Source organism: Triticum dicoccoides, chromosome 2B (assembly GCF_002162155.2).
Source record: "Triticum dicoccoides isolate Atlit2015 ecotype Zavitan chromosome 2B, WEW_v2.0, whole genome shotgun sequence".
Classification (NCBI taxonomy): Eukaryota; Viridiplantae; Streptophyta; class Magnoliopsida; order Poales; family Poaceae; genus Triticum; species Triticum dicoccoides.
The window spans coordinates 487,371,331-487,386,600 of NC_041383.1; positions in this window are offsets into that span (position 1 = coordinate 487,371,331).

Sequence of the window (15,270 nt, forward strand, 5' to 3'; positions counted from 1 at the left end):
TTGGAATTTCATCAGAAGTTTTATCCTATGTATCTGGTTCATCGTGATAGGAATTATATATATAATTTTTGGCCACGTGAAGGAGAAAGAATCGCTCAATCTTGGGGGAGGCTTAAGTCAATATTATATTCATGCCCCAATCATGAGCTCTCAAGAGAAATTATGATTCAGAATTTTGTGCTCGGCTCTCTCATAATGATCAATCCATGCTTGATACTTCTTGTACTTGTTCTTTTATGAAGAAGACTATTGAATTCATATGTTGTATTTTTGAAAGAACTAAACGCAACTCTGAAGATTGGGAGCTCGACGAAGGTAAGGAGTCACGTATAACCTTGAATTTGATTGTATTGAAACTTTTATGGATACCAATGCTTTTCATAATTTTAGCCCTAAATATGGACTTGACCCTGAGATAGTAGCTTCTTTTTGTGAATCATTTGCCACTCATTTTGATCTCTAATACGTCCATTTTGCATCATGTTTTCCTACTACTATTTATGTTGTTTTATTGTATAATAATGCTTTTTGGAGTAATTCTAATGCCTTTTCTCTCATAATATGCAAGGTTTGCACCAAGGGGGAGAATTCTGGCAGCTGGAAATCTGGACCTGAAAAAGCTATGTCAAGCTACCTATTCTGCACAACTCCAAATGAGTGAAATTTCCTAAGGAATTTTTATGGAATATTTAATGAATATTGGAGCAAATAAGTACCATAGGAGGGCCACCAGGTGGGCACAACCCACATGGGCACGCCAGGAGGCCCAGGCGCGCCCTGGTGGGTGCTCCCCTCCTCGGCCCACCTCGGCTGCCCATCTTCTAGTATATAAGTCATTTTGACCTAGAAAAAAAATAAGGGAAGGATATTCAGGACAAAGCGCCGCCGCCTCGAGGTAGAACTTGGCCAGGAACACTTTTTCCCTCCCGGAGCGATTCCGTCGGGGGAACTTCCTTCCTGGAGGGGGAAATCATTGTCATCATCATCACCAACAACTCTCCCATCTTGGGTAGGGCTATCTTCATCAACATCTTCACAGCCCCAACTCCTCCCAAACCATAGTTCATCTCTTGTGTTCAATCTTTGTATTAAAACTATAGATTGGTGCTTGTGGGTGACTAGTAGTGTTGATTACATCTTGTAGTTGATTACTATATGGTTTATTTGGTGGAAGGTTATATGTTCAGATCCATTATGCTACTTAATACCCCTCTGATCTTGAGCATGTTCATCATTCGTGAGTAGTCACTTTCGTTCTTGAGGTCACGGGAGAAATCATTCTGCAAGTAATCATGTGAACTTGATATGTGTTCAATATTTTTTTGGTATGTATGTTGCCATTCTCTTAGTGGTGTCATGTGAATATCGACTACATGACACTTCACCATATTTGGGCCTAAGGGAATGCATTGTGGAGTAGTTATTAGATGGTGGGTTGTGAGAGTGACAGAAGCTTAAACCCCAGTTTATGCGCTACTCCGTAAGGGACCGATTGGATCCAAAAGTTTAATGCTATGGTTAGAATTTATTCTTAATACTTTTCTCATAGTTTCGGATGCTTGCAAGAGGGTTAATCATAAGTAGGAGGTATGTTCATGTAAGAACAGCACGTAAGCACTGGTCCACCCACATATCAAATTATCAAGGTACCGAACACGAATTAAGCCAACATGATGAAAGTGACTACATGAAATTCCCGTGTACCCTCAAGAACACTTTGCTTGTCATAAGAAACCATTTTGGCTTGTCGTTTGCCTCAAAACGATTGGGCTACCTTGCTGCACTTTTTCTACTACTATTGTTACTTGCTCGTTACAAATTATCCTGCTATCAAACTACTCCGCTACTCACAATTTTAGCACTTGCAGACATTACCTTGCTGAAAACCACTTGTCATTTCCTTCTACTCCTCGTTGGGTTCGACACTCTTACTTATCGAAAAGGGCTACAATTGAACCCATACACTTGTGGGTCATCAAGGCAATTTTTTGGCGTCGTTGCCAGGGAGTGAAGCGCTCTTCGTAAGTGGAAATTGGTAAGGAAACATTATTACTACGTGCTTAAATTTATTGTCACTTGCTACTATGGAAAAAAAATCCTTTGAGGGGTTTGTTTGGGGTATCTTCACCTTGACCGAAACCACAATTAGTTACCCCTCAACCTACTGCACCTACTGAAAATATTGAATATGAAATTCCTTCGGGTATGTTAGAGCAACTGCTAGCTAATCCTAATGCAGGAGATGGAACCGAACATCCTGATATGCACTTGATATATGTGGATGAAATTTGTGGATTGTTTAAGCTTGGAGGTTTGCCCGGAGATGAAGCTAAGAAGAAGGTTTCCCCTTTATCTTTGAATGGAAAAGCATTGACATGGTATAGGCTATGCTATGATATTGGATCTTGGAACTGGAATCGTTTGAAATTGGAATTTCATCAAAAAAATATCCTATGCATCTAGTTCATCATGATCGGAATTATATATATAATTTTTGGCCTCGTGATGGAGAAAGTATCGCTCTAGCTTGGGGAAGGCTTAATTCAATGTTATATTCATGCCCCAATCATGAGCTCTCAAGAGAAATTATTATTCAGAATTTTTATGCTCGACTTTCTCATAATGATCAATCCATGCTCGATACTTCTTGTACTGGTTCTTTTATGAAGAAGACTATTGAATTCTGGTGGGATCTTTTAGAAAGAATTAAATGCAAATCTGATGATTGGGAACTCAATGAAGATAAAGAGTCAGTTATTGAACCTAAGTTTGATTGTGTTAAATCTTTTATGAATACAGATGCTTTTCAAAAGTTTACCACTAAATATGGACTTGACTCTGAGATAGTAGCTTCCTTTTGTGAATCTTTTGCTACTCATGTTGATCTCCCTAAGGAGAAGTGGTTTAAATATCACCCTCCAATTAAAGAAGAAACTAAAGAACCAGTAAAAACTAAAGAAGAAACTACCATTTACAATGTTGATCCAGTTGTCCCCACTGCTTATATTGAAAAACCACCTTTTCCTGTTAGGATGAAGGAACCTGCTAAAGCTTCAACTGTGGTTAACAAAAGTTATGTTAGAACACTCAAACCATCTGAAAACAAATCAAAGTTGAACCTAGTGTTGCAATGGTTAAAGATCTCTTAGTTGATAATATTGATGGGCATGTTATTTACTTCTGTGGTGAAGCTTCTAGAATTGCCAAACCTGAAGGAAAAGATAAACATAGACCAGTTGTTGTCATGCCTGTTGTCTCAGTTAAGATAGGAGATCACTGTTATCATGGGTTATGTGACCTGGGTGCTAGTGTGAGTGATATTCCTTTCTCGTTATATCAAGAAATTAAAGATGAAATAGCACCTGCTGAAATAGAAGACATAGATGTTACTATTAAACTTGATAATAGAGATATTATATCACCAAGTGGGATTCCTCGAGATGTTGAACTCTTGTGTGGGAAAATAAAATACCCTACTGATTTTCTTGTTCTTAGCACCCCACAAGATGACTTTTGTCCCATTAATTTTGGTAGACCTTTCTTGAACACCGACAATGCTAGAATAGATTGCGAGAAACAAATTGTCGGTGTTAGCATTGGTGATGAATCTCATGAGTTTAATTTTTCCAAGTTTAGTAAACAACCTCATAAGAAATATTTGCCTAGTAAGGATGAAATTATTGATCTTGCTTCTATTGTTGTTCCTCCTACTAATCCTTTGGAACAATATTTGCTACACCATGCAAATGATTGGATATGCGTGAAAGAAATGAAATAGATAGAATCTTTTTTGAACAAAAACCTCTGCTTAAACACAATTTGCCTATTGAAAATTTAGGAGGTCCTCCTCCACCTAAAGGTGATCCTGTGTTTGAATTAAAACAATTACCAGACACTTTGAAATATGCTTATCTTGATGAAAAGACGATATATCCTATTATTATTAGTGCTAACCTTTAAGAACATGAAGAAGAAAGATTATTGAAAGTTCTGAGGAAGCTGAGGGCTGCTATTGGATATACTCTTGATGATCTTAAGGGCATTAGTCGAACTCTATGTCAGCACAAGATTAATATGGAACCTGATGCTAAACCCGTTGTTGATCACCAACGTCGGTTAAATCCGAAAATGAAAGAAGTGGTAAGAACCGAAATATTGAAACTTCTGGAAGCAGGTATAATCTATCATATAGCTGATAGTAGATGGGTAAGTCCTGTTCATTGTGTCCCTTAGAAAGGAGGTATTACCATTGTTCCTAATGATAAGAATGAGTTTATTCCACAAAGAATTGTCACAGGCTATAGAATGGTAATTGATTATAGAAAATTAAATAAAGCTACTAGAAAATATCATTACCCTCTGCCTTTTATCGATCAAATGTTAGAAAGATTATCTAAGCACACCCATTTTTGCTTCCTTGATGGATACTCTAGCTTTTCACAAATACCTATTTTATAATCTGATCAAGAAAAGACCACTTTTACTTGTACTTTTGGAACATTTTCTTATCGACGTATGCCTTTAGGTTTATGTAATGCACCTACTACCTTTCAAAGATGTATGACTGCTATATTTTTTGATTTTTGTGAAAAGATTGTTGAGGTTTTCATGGATGACTTTTCTGTTTATGGGAAGTCTTTTGATGATTGTTTAAGAAATCTTGATCGAGTCTTCCAGAGATGTGAACAAACAAATCTCGTCTTGAATTCGGAGAAGTTCCACTTTATGGTTAATGAAGGTATTGTCTTGGGCCATAAAATTTCTAAAAGAGGCATTGAGGTGGACAAAGCCAAGGTTGATGCAATTAAGAAAATGCCATGTCCTAAAGATATCAAAGGTATTCATAGTTTCCTTGGTCATGCTGGTTTCTATAGGAGGTTTATCAAATACTTTTCTAAAATTTCTAGGCCTCTTACTAATCTTTTGCAAAAGGATATTCCCTTTGTGTTTGATGATGATTGCATGGAAGCCTTTGAAACACTAAAGAAAGCCTTAATTACTGCACCTGTTGTTCAACCACCTGATTGGAACTTGCCTTTTGAGATTATGTGTGATGCTAGTGATTATGCTGTTGGTGTTATTCTAGGACAAAGAGTTGATAAGAAACTAAATGTTATTCATTATGCTAGTAAAACTCTAGACCGTCCTCAACGAAACTACGCTACTACTGAAAAAGAGTTCTTAGCAGTGGTGTTTGCTTGTGATAAATTCAGATCTTACATTGTTGATTCTAAAGTAATTGTTCACACCGATAATGCTGCTATAAACTATCTTATGGAAAAGAAAGATGCTAAACCTATAATCATTAGGTGGGTTCTTCTGCTACAAGAATTTTATTTACATATCACTGATAGGAAAGGAGAGAGAACCCCGTAGCTGATAACTTGTCTAGGATTGAAAATATTCTTGATGACCCACAACCTATTAATGATAGCTTCCCTGATGAACAACTAGCTGCAAATAAATGTTTCTCATAGTACACATTGGTATGTTGACTATGCTAATTATATTGTTGCTAAATACATACCACCTAGATTCACATACCAACAAAAGAAAAAAATTCTTCTATGATTTGAGACATTACTTTTGGGATGACCCACATCTTTATAAAGAAGGAGTAGATGGTATTATTAGACATTGTGTACCTGAGCATGAACATGAACAAATCCTACGGAAATGTCACTCTGAGGCTTATGGAGGACATCACGCGGGAGACAGAACCGCTCATATGGTATTGCAATGTGGTTTTTTATTGGCCTACTCTCTTCAAGGATGCCCGTTGAGGGAGTCCTAGGTTAAGGGGTCCTCGGACAGCCGGACTACATGCTTATGCCGGACTGTTGGACTATGAACATACAATATTGAAGACTTCGTCCCGTGTCCAGATGGGACTCTCCTTGGCGTGGAAGGCAAGCTTGGCAATTCGGATATGTAGATTTTCTTCCCTGTAACCAACTCTGTGTAACCCTAGCCCCCTCCAGTGTCTACATAAACCGGAGGGTTTAGTCCATAGGACAAGAACAATCATAATCATAGGCTAGCTTCTAGGGTTTAGCCTCTATGATCTCGTGGTAGATCAACTCTTGTAATACTCATATCATCAAGATCAATCAAGCAGGAAGTAGGGTATTACCTCCATCGAGAGGGACCGAACCTGGGTAAACATTGTGTCCCCTGCCTCCTGTTACCATTAGCCTTAGATGCACAGATCTGGACCCCCTACCCGAGATCCGCCGGTTTTGACACCGACATTGGTGCTTTCATTGAGAGTTCCACTGTGTCGTCACCATAAGGCTTGATGGCTCCTTCGATCATCTATAGAAATGCGGTCCAGGGTGAGGTTTTCCACCCCGGATAGATCTTCATATTCGGCGGCTTCGCACTGCGGGCCAACTCGCTTGGCCATCTGGAGCAGATCGATAGCTACGCCACTGGCCATCAGGTCAGATTTGGAAGCCTGAATTACACTGCCAACGTCCACGGAGACTTGATCTTTGATGGATTTTGGCCCATGTTAGGTGCCCCCGACAGTCGCGATGAGCATGACCTAGATCTGCCATCGGATGATGTTCTGGAGAACACGCATGTGGCTGCCCTGGCCTTAAATCCAGTGCAGATCATGCCATCCGAGGACGGGAGGATGGACCCTGCCACGGAGGCAGCACACTTAACGGCGATAGGGCCAAACATAGATCTCCCCTCCAATGAGTTCTGTGCCATCGGACCTCTAGACTCGTCTCTGGCCATGGACTCCGAACCGCGTGCATCTAAGCCCATCGAATCTAACTGGGCACCAATCATGGAGTTTAGCTCCGCGGACATCTTTCAGCGCTCGCCCCTGGGCGATGTGCTAAACTGATTGAAATCTCTCTCTGTCAGGAGATTCTTAGCCGAACTATGTCCGGCTTGAGTGGGAAGCGGACGACGAGGGAATTCGTTACCCACCCACCACCCACTTAATAGCCACTATCGACGATTTAACCGACATGCTTGACTTCGACTCTGAAGACATCGATGGTATGGACGACAACGCTGGAGAACAACAGGAACCACCGCCCACAGGGCGCTGGACAGCCACCTCATCATATGACATATATATGGTGGACACACCCAATGAAAACAATGTCGAGGATCAAAAGGACGCAACGGAGGATGATCCTCTGGCGAAGCAACCAAAGCACCGACATCAACGGCGCCGCTCTAAATCCCACCATAGCAAAAACAGCGATACCGGCACCAGAGACAATAGCACTCCGGATGATGCCGAAGACGAAAACAATCCCGACCATCCAGCCTTCGAGCAGGCCGGACAGGAGGACGGGCAAGCTAGCCCTGATGAACAGGCAATGGATGGAGACTCGAAGGATGAAAATTACATGCCCCTCTCCCAAGAGGAGGTGAGCCTCAGCGACGAAGAATTTATCATGCCTGAGGATCTCGTCGAGTAGAAGCGCTTCGAGCGCTGGCTTATAGCCACTACAAAGAGCCTGAAGAAGAAACAACAGCTGCTTCAAGCTGACCAAGATCTGCTCACTGACAGATGGATAGAAGTCCTGATGGTCGAGGAATACGGACTCGAGCACCCAAACAAAAGCTACCCGAGGCGCAGGTTGTTACCTCAATTCGAGGACGAGGCACTAGAGCCTATATGGCCAATGCATGATGCGGCTGACCGACCACCCCGAGGGCCGAGACAAAGTGCCATATCAGCCCGAACACCAGCCCACACCACATCGCCGAAAAACTAAAAACACCAAGGCCCGGGGCTACATGCATGACCTGTGAGACGAATTGGAAAACAAAGCAGGACAGTCAAGATCAATATATGGATCGCGGGGGCGCGCCCCAACGCGTGACGATGACCGCCACGTTGGATATACCAAATACAAATCCATTCGAACCGAATACAGCAGACCAGATTCATCTGAACTGCGTCGTGACGTAGCCTGATACAGAGGTGCCGCACACCCCCTATGCTTCACTGACGAAGTAATGGAGCATGAATTCCTAGAAATATGATGGGACAATAGACCCCGTGGTATGGATTGAAGATTTCCTTCTCCACATTCACATGGCACGCGGCGACGATCTACATGCCCTCAAATACCTCCCACTAAAGCTCAAGGGACCAGCTCGGCATTGGCTGAATAGTCTGCCGGCAAACTCCATTAGCAGTTGGGAGAACCTGGAAGACGCATTCCTCGACAACTTCGAGGGCACTTATGTGCGACCACTGGACGCTGATGACTTAAGTCACATAACCCAATAGCCCGGAGAGTCAGCCAAGAAATTCTGGACCCTGTTCTTAACTAAAAAGAATCAAATTAAAGATTGTCCGAATGCCGAAGCCCTAGCAACTTTTAAGCATAACATCCGTGACGAGTGGCTTGCCCGACACCTTGGCCAAGAGAAGCTGAAGTCCATGGCAGCCCTCACGACACTCATGGCCTGCTTTTGTGCGGGCGACGACAGCTGGTTGGCTCATAACAATAGCACCTCGAGAAAACCTGGGACTTCCGAACCAAGAAACAACAGCAACCCCAACGCAGCAAACACAAGTGGTGGAATAATGGTAACAACGCTGAAGACACGGTTGTCAATGCCAGATTCAGTGGCTCCAAGTCCGGTCAACGAAAGAGTCCATTTAAAAGAAACAGTCCGGGCACGTCCAGTCTGGACCGTATACTCGACCGTCCATGCCAAATTCACGGCACCCACAAACACCAGCCAATCATACCAATAGAGAATGTTGGGTCTTCAAACAGGCCGACATGTCAGGTGCCGAAAACAAGGAAAAGGGTTCGCAAAGCGAGCACGACGATGAGGAGCCAAGGGCACCGAACACTGGAGGGCAGAAGAAGTTTCCTCTGCAAATTAAAATGGTGAATATGATAAACACCACCCATATTCCCAAGCGGGAGCAGAGGCGTGAACTTAGGGATGACGACACAACGGAGCCAGTTGCCCCAAAATACAACCCATGGTCGTCCAGCAAGATCACCTTCGACAACAAGGATTGTCCGGCAATTACCCGTCATGGTAACTCATCCACATTAGTCCTTGACCCAATAATTGACGGATTCCACCTCACACGAGTCCTTATGGACGGAGACAGTTGCCTGAACCTGCTTTATCAGGATATAGTGCGCGGCATGGGTATCGATCCGTCAAAGATCAAACCCACTAAAACCACCTTTAAAGGTGTGGTACCAGGCGTGGAGGCCCGCTATACAGGCTCTGTCACTCTGGAAGTAGTCTTCGGACACCCGGGAAACTACCATAAAGAGGAGTTAACCTTTGATATTGTCCCTTTTCGCAGCAGCTATCATGCACTGCTCGGATGAACCACGTTCGCTCAATTCAACGCGGTGCCACATTATGATTACCTTAAGCTCAAAATGTCCGGTCCACGCGGCATCATAACAGTTAATGGAAAACGCTACCCCCGTACTAAAGAGCACACCGCCTCCTTAATGGTAGAAGTGCAGACTGGCATTTTTCAATCGACCCTTCATTTAACAGCCAGGCTCCCAGACACAGTCAAAAGAATCATGTCGAATTTCAGGTTCTGGCAAACCCTCAAGGTTCAAACTCTGGGGTGCATGCGTAGATCACACCTACTTCCTACCCATGTCTCGTCGCCTCGCAAGGATCTAAACTAAACGAAGAACAACACAAGGGACACGAGGTTTATACTAGTTCGGGCCACCATTGTGGTGTAATACCCTACTCTAGTTTGTGGTGTGGTGGATTGCCTCAGGGGCTGATGATGAATAATACAAGGGAAGAACAGCCTCGCGAGGGGGTGTTCTTGGCTGGTGCGATGAACTGCTTGGGTGAGTTCAGTCACCTCTCTCTCTAGTCTACCCAAAATCTAGATCTCTAGTTGATTTGTAGCTGCAGGGTGGCTCTTTATCAGCTGCCTTCTACTGTGGTGGCTAGTCCTATTTATAGAGCGAGGCCTTGGTCCTCTTTCCAAATATTGAGTGGGAAGGGCGCCAACAATTGGCCATTTTGAAGGGGAACATCTAGTACACTTATCCTGACTAAAGTCGGTCCACGCCTGCCAAAGACTCTGACGGTGATGCCGGCTTGGGCTCCACGATGACCACCATCCTGCCATTCTGCTGGTCTTGGTCTTGTTGCACCGAAATGGTTGCCTTTGCTTGATACTCTTGCCTGCGCTTGACCCCTTTGCACCAAAGAGGAAACAAGGACTCTGCGTAGGCCAGCGCATGCCTGGCTTCTATCGTCATGGCTTGCATCACGGGCACCTCGTGAGGTACCCCACCTTGATCTCTCCGCCTCCTCGCGAGCCAGCCTGACGAGGCTGTGCCCGAGGAAGCCTCCTGTCGTCCACCCCGCGAGGCTTGGCCCTCGCGAGGGTCTTGAACATGTGTTGATGAAGATGGGCCATACTGGGCCACTCCCTGAGCCACGCCGCAGGCCGCAGGCAGGCAAGTTTGGGTACCCCCGTTCCCTGAACGATGATAGTAGCCCCCGGGCCCAAGGCACGCCTGGACTTGGCTTAGCAGAGAAGCGAAGGGGCAAGTGTGAAGCACCGCGGGCCCCAACAGCTTGCGGCCTTGGGCACCGCATGGCGGTTGATTGGACGTGGGTGTCCCTGCTTCCCCATGACGCCTCGGCAACCGCACGAATTGACAAGTCCCTGCATGCCAAATGGGTCATGATTACCTATGATCGTGGAGGCCGGCGGTTGGCCTCCCCCGGCTATATGTACGGAATGGCGCGAGCCTTTCTAGTCCATCTCTTCTTGCTACTCTCCGTCTTCATCTTTGTGCTTGCTCCACCATACGCCAATGGCACCAATCCGTCGGTTTTCTACCGAAGAGAAGGGGAAGGCCCCCCGAGAGGGTCCTGTCCCAGTTCCATCGAAGAAATGGCTCATCTCTTGCCACGGAGATGGGGGTGCTTGACAGGAGGTGTCGAGGCCATGGTTTGAGCGGTCGCCGCCTAGGTTCCCATTGCCCTTGTACTCCCGGATCGAGGGTCCTGAAGGCGCAAGCGCCGAGCGGCACCGCCAAAGGCGCCGTCGCTGCCGGCGGATTGCGGTGGTGTGCGTCGTTCCTCCTGGAGTTCACGCCGAGGGCTCCTCTCGCGAGCTTGTGCTTCATGCCGCCATGCCTCCTCGGTCTTGGATTCGCCTTCCTCCGTCCTTAGCCTTCGAGATCCCGCCAAGGGGGCCTATCGAGCTTTGGTTGCAGCATGCTGACTGCAGTACCCCTGCGACGGAGCGGAGGTTGAGGTCGTCGCTCCGGGCAAGGCCTACATGACCCGTGGCTGGGGAGAGATCGCCCGGGTCTGCAGGACGGGTGGCGCCCTCGTAATCCAACTCGAGTACGATGGCACCTCCCTGATGTTCTTCAAGGTCTTCGACGCGGAAGGACGTCGGCTAGAATGCTGCCCCGGGAAAGGCAGCCGGGGTCCTGCCGTGGCGACGACTAGGCTCGCCATTCGCTGCCCCAGCAGCTCCTCAGGCAGCGGAGGTGCAGGAGGATCCAGCGACTCCGCCGAGCTCTTCGTGACTCCGGAGACGAGCAACGACAGCTACGAGCCCCCGAGCTTGCGTCTCTCTCAAAGTAGGGCGGGCTCGTCAGGCCGCCGTCGCCACTGATCTGTATGGGGTTGGCGCTAGTGCCTGACGGGCCACTGTTGATGATGGCGTCTCTTGCGTAGACGCGTGTGGTTAGCACTCTTTAGGATTTGCTCCCTTTGTTCCCTGTGAGGAATCAAAGAACACACCCCGTGGGGGTTTGTAATGTGCATGTAGTTCCATTTGTTAATATGATCCTTATCATGAAGCAGCGTGAGATGCTCGTCCCGTCTTAGCTTAGTTCCTCCTTTCGAACCTCGCGAGGACTTGTTGCTCTGCCCTGACAGGTCCCAGTCCCAAGGCAAGCTTCAGTCGTCGCTCGTATGCCAGGTCGCAATGCCGTGGTCAGGGCCAGGAGGTGAGCGGCCCGGGGTCCAGTAAGAGCCCTTGAGTCGCAATGCTCAGGAGGTCCCCTTTAGCGCTCAAGCATCCATCGTTCAGTGAGAAAGGAGTGCGACGTTGCCAAAATGGGACTGCATTAGGTGCGAGGTCGATGCTGCGATAGCTAGTATTTCCAGAGGATGACTTATCTCGGGAGCCAGAAGCCATTCCTTGGCGCGGCGCCAGGCCCGCACATCGGCAGCTGAGGAGTTGCCTGGCAAGGTCATCACGTGCCTCTTCCCTCTCGCCTTTGCTCCCCTTCGTGCTCTACATCCTGAGGAACCGACCCTCGAGCGAGCTCAGCCGTCGCTAGTATGCCAGGTCGCGATGCCGTGGACAAGGCGAGGAGGTGAGGGCTGGAGAGCTAGTAAGAGTCCATGAGTCACGATGCTCAGGTACCCCCCCTTTAACGTGCAAGCGGTTCACACGGGCGAGAGCGAAGGAGACGCTGCAAAGGCCTCGCCCGACGCTGCTCCTTAAAGAGATCCTATGAGCTCATCACAAGAAAAATGAGTGTTTGTCATTACAGTTGTCAGCCAGCTGCTGGTTGCTCCGGGAGGGTGACAAGGCACTGAAGGCTTGGTGAGGTGGTGCCTTACGGGGTTGCCGCGGCCAGAGCTCAGCCATTCAGGTTTGTCGACATTGCAGGGACGGACCCATGCGCAAGCGTCGTGCCGTTAGGGAGCAGCCCCATCAGTTGGTGTCAATCGAGCGGGCGATTAAGTCAAGCACGTTAATCATGAAGGAGCAAATCCATTTAGATAGGCGCAGAAAAAGGCGAACACCGCTGGGTTGGACCCGAGCGACTTGGGGATGATGCAGCCCGAGGGGCGCCCCCAATAAATTAAGCTAAAAACATGAACCAAAGGGATACATGCCGCAGGGACGGACCCACGCGTCCTGGGAATGATGCAGCCCTGGGGGCGCTCCCAGCTGAAAGTGAAACTCGAAGGATGTCACCTGATGATGTTGAAGGTGAAGGGATGCTAAAGTAGCGGACGGTGTGCGCTGCGGAAGCCGATCTTTACGAGCCCCCAGGCCCAGGAGCCTTGGGAGGCTCCGGAGGCGCTGGCGGCTCCTCACGGACTATCTCCATTTCTGCCAGGACTGTGGAATGCCTGGCCGCTTGAGCATCCAGGATGCTCCTCATGAGGCGCTGATGCACAGCAGCTGCGTTCGGCAGGCTGTAAGGCATGCGAACATACCTGTGGGATGGACCTTCGCAGCGTCCCACGCTTGAGGGCCAGAGGCGCTCCTGAGAGGCGGCTCGGTTGAGTCCTGGTATGTCGATGCAGGCGCACAGCCCACCATCCTCGCATGGATGGGGAGCTACGGCGGGTAAGCGGCGGCTGCCACTCATGACTCTTGACTCCTGCAGCTCCTGAATGATCTCGCTGACGAACTCCTGAGGGTTTGGACCTCCTTGCCTTGCTCCTTCCTGAGGGAAACGTGCTTTGAAACACGCCTCCAAGTGGTGCCCGAGCGCCTCCCTCGTGATCTTAGCAAAGCTGATGGCCCTTCGGGAGAGAGCCCCCAAGCCTTGCTCGAGGAGGGTGTCGGGCGCGCCTTTCTATGCGATAGAAGGAGGCGCCCCCTGAACGGGCGCTGACCCTGAGGGGCCTGCCTCCCGAGGGTTCGGACCAGGCGATGTCTTCTTCTTCTTAGGGAGTGCCTCGGGAAGCCTTCTGCTCTTGTGATCCAGGTCTTCAATTGACGCGGCTTGAAAAGTTCGCTCTAGAGAACACATAGCATCCCTCTCTTCACAAGGCACCATGATGACTCCACCGCTTCCTGGCATCTTGAGGACATTGTAGCCATGATGAGTTACGGCCATGAACTTGGCTAGAGTTGGGTACCCGAGGATGGCATTGTATGGCAGGCGAATGTGCGCGATGTCGAAGTCAATGAGCTCGGTGCGGTAGTTGTCGCGCTTCCCGAAGGTAACAGGAAGGCGGACCTGCCCTATCAGAACCGTGGAACCATCAGTGACTCCTAAGAAAGGCTTGGTTGGCTGAAGCTGATTGTATGGCACTTGGAGATTGTTGAATGTCTTGACGGATAGGACATTGAGCCCTGTTACACCATCGATGAGGGTCCTGGTGACTTGCACATTGCTGGTCATTGGGGAACAAAGCATCGGGAGGACTCCGGCTGTGGCCGCACACTTGAGCTGATCCGCTGAGCTGAACGTGATGGCACACACTGACCACCTGAGAGGGCGTGTGGCCTTGAGCTTGGGGAGGACTGCATTCACTTCGCGAGCAAACTTCTTGAAGATGCGCTGAGAGGCCGGGTCCTGAGCGCCGCCTAAGATGCAAGCGATTGCGCGCGGCTCCTGGAAGCCTCCAGCCCCCTCGTCCTGATGATGGTCTTCATTCCTCCTTGGCTGTGGTGGTAGAGGAGGGAGGCCCGCGTTGCCTTGTGGGCTATCCTCGCGAGGCTGGTCTCTCCAACCTCCCTCGTGAGCCTGGTCTCTCCAACCTCCCTCGCGAGGCTGGTCCTGCCAGCGGTCCTCATGAGGTCGGTCACGCCACCCTTGGCGAGGGCCACGGTCTTCCCATCATCCTCCACCTCTTCCTCCTCCTCGGCCATAGCCCCGGTCATTGCGCTTGAGGCGTCGGCCGACACGCATGTCCCGCACGGCCCTGAGCTCTTGGCATTCGTTGGTGTTGTGGGTGTGGAGGTCATGGTACACGCAGTACCGGCTGCCCTTGGATGACTCAGGCTGATCCCTGCCTCGCTTGGTGTCCGGTTCTTCTACAAGCACGGCAGCCCCCTTGTGCTTCACGTCCTTGACCTTGGGCTTCTTCTCTTCTGGGTCAGTAGCTGGCAGCTCAAGGAGGGAAAGGCGCCCTTCCTCAGCCCTAGCACACTTGGTCGCCAAATTGAACAGCTCCAGGGAGGTGCACATGTCTTCCTGGATCGCAAGCTCCTGCTTCATCTTGACGTCACGCACGCCGTCGGAGAAGGCTGAGATGATGGCCTCCTCACACACCCTGGGGATCTTAAGGCGAGTGTTGTTGAAATGCTGGATGAACTTCTGTAGGGTCTCTCCCGGCTGCTACTTGATGCGGCGCAAGTCGCTCATGGCCGGGGGCCGGTCGCGGGTTCCTTGGAAGTTGGCGATGAATCGGGTGCGCATCTCGTCCCAGGAGGAGATCGTGACAGGAGCCAGGTTCAGGAGCCAGGTGTGGGCACCGTCCTTGAGCGCCATGGGGAACTAGTTCGCCATGACCTTCTCATCCCCGTTGGTGGCTTCAATACCCAGCTCATAG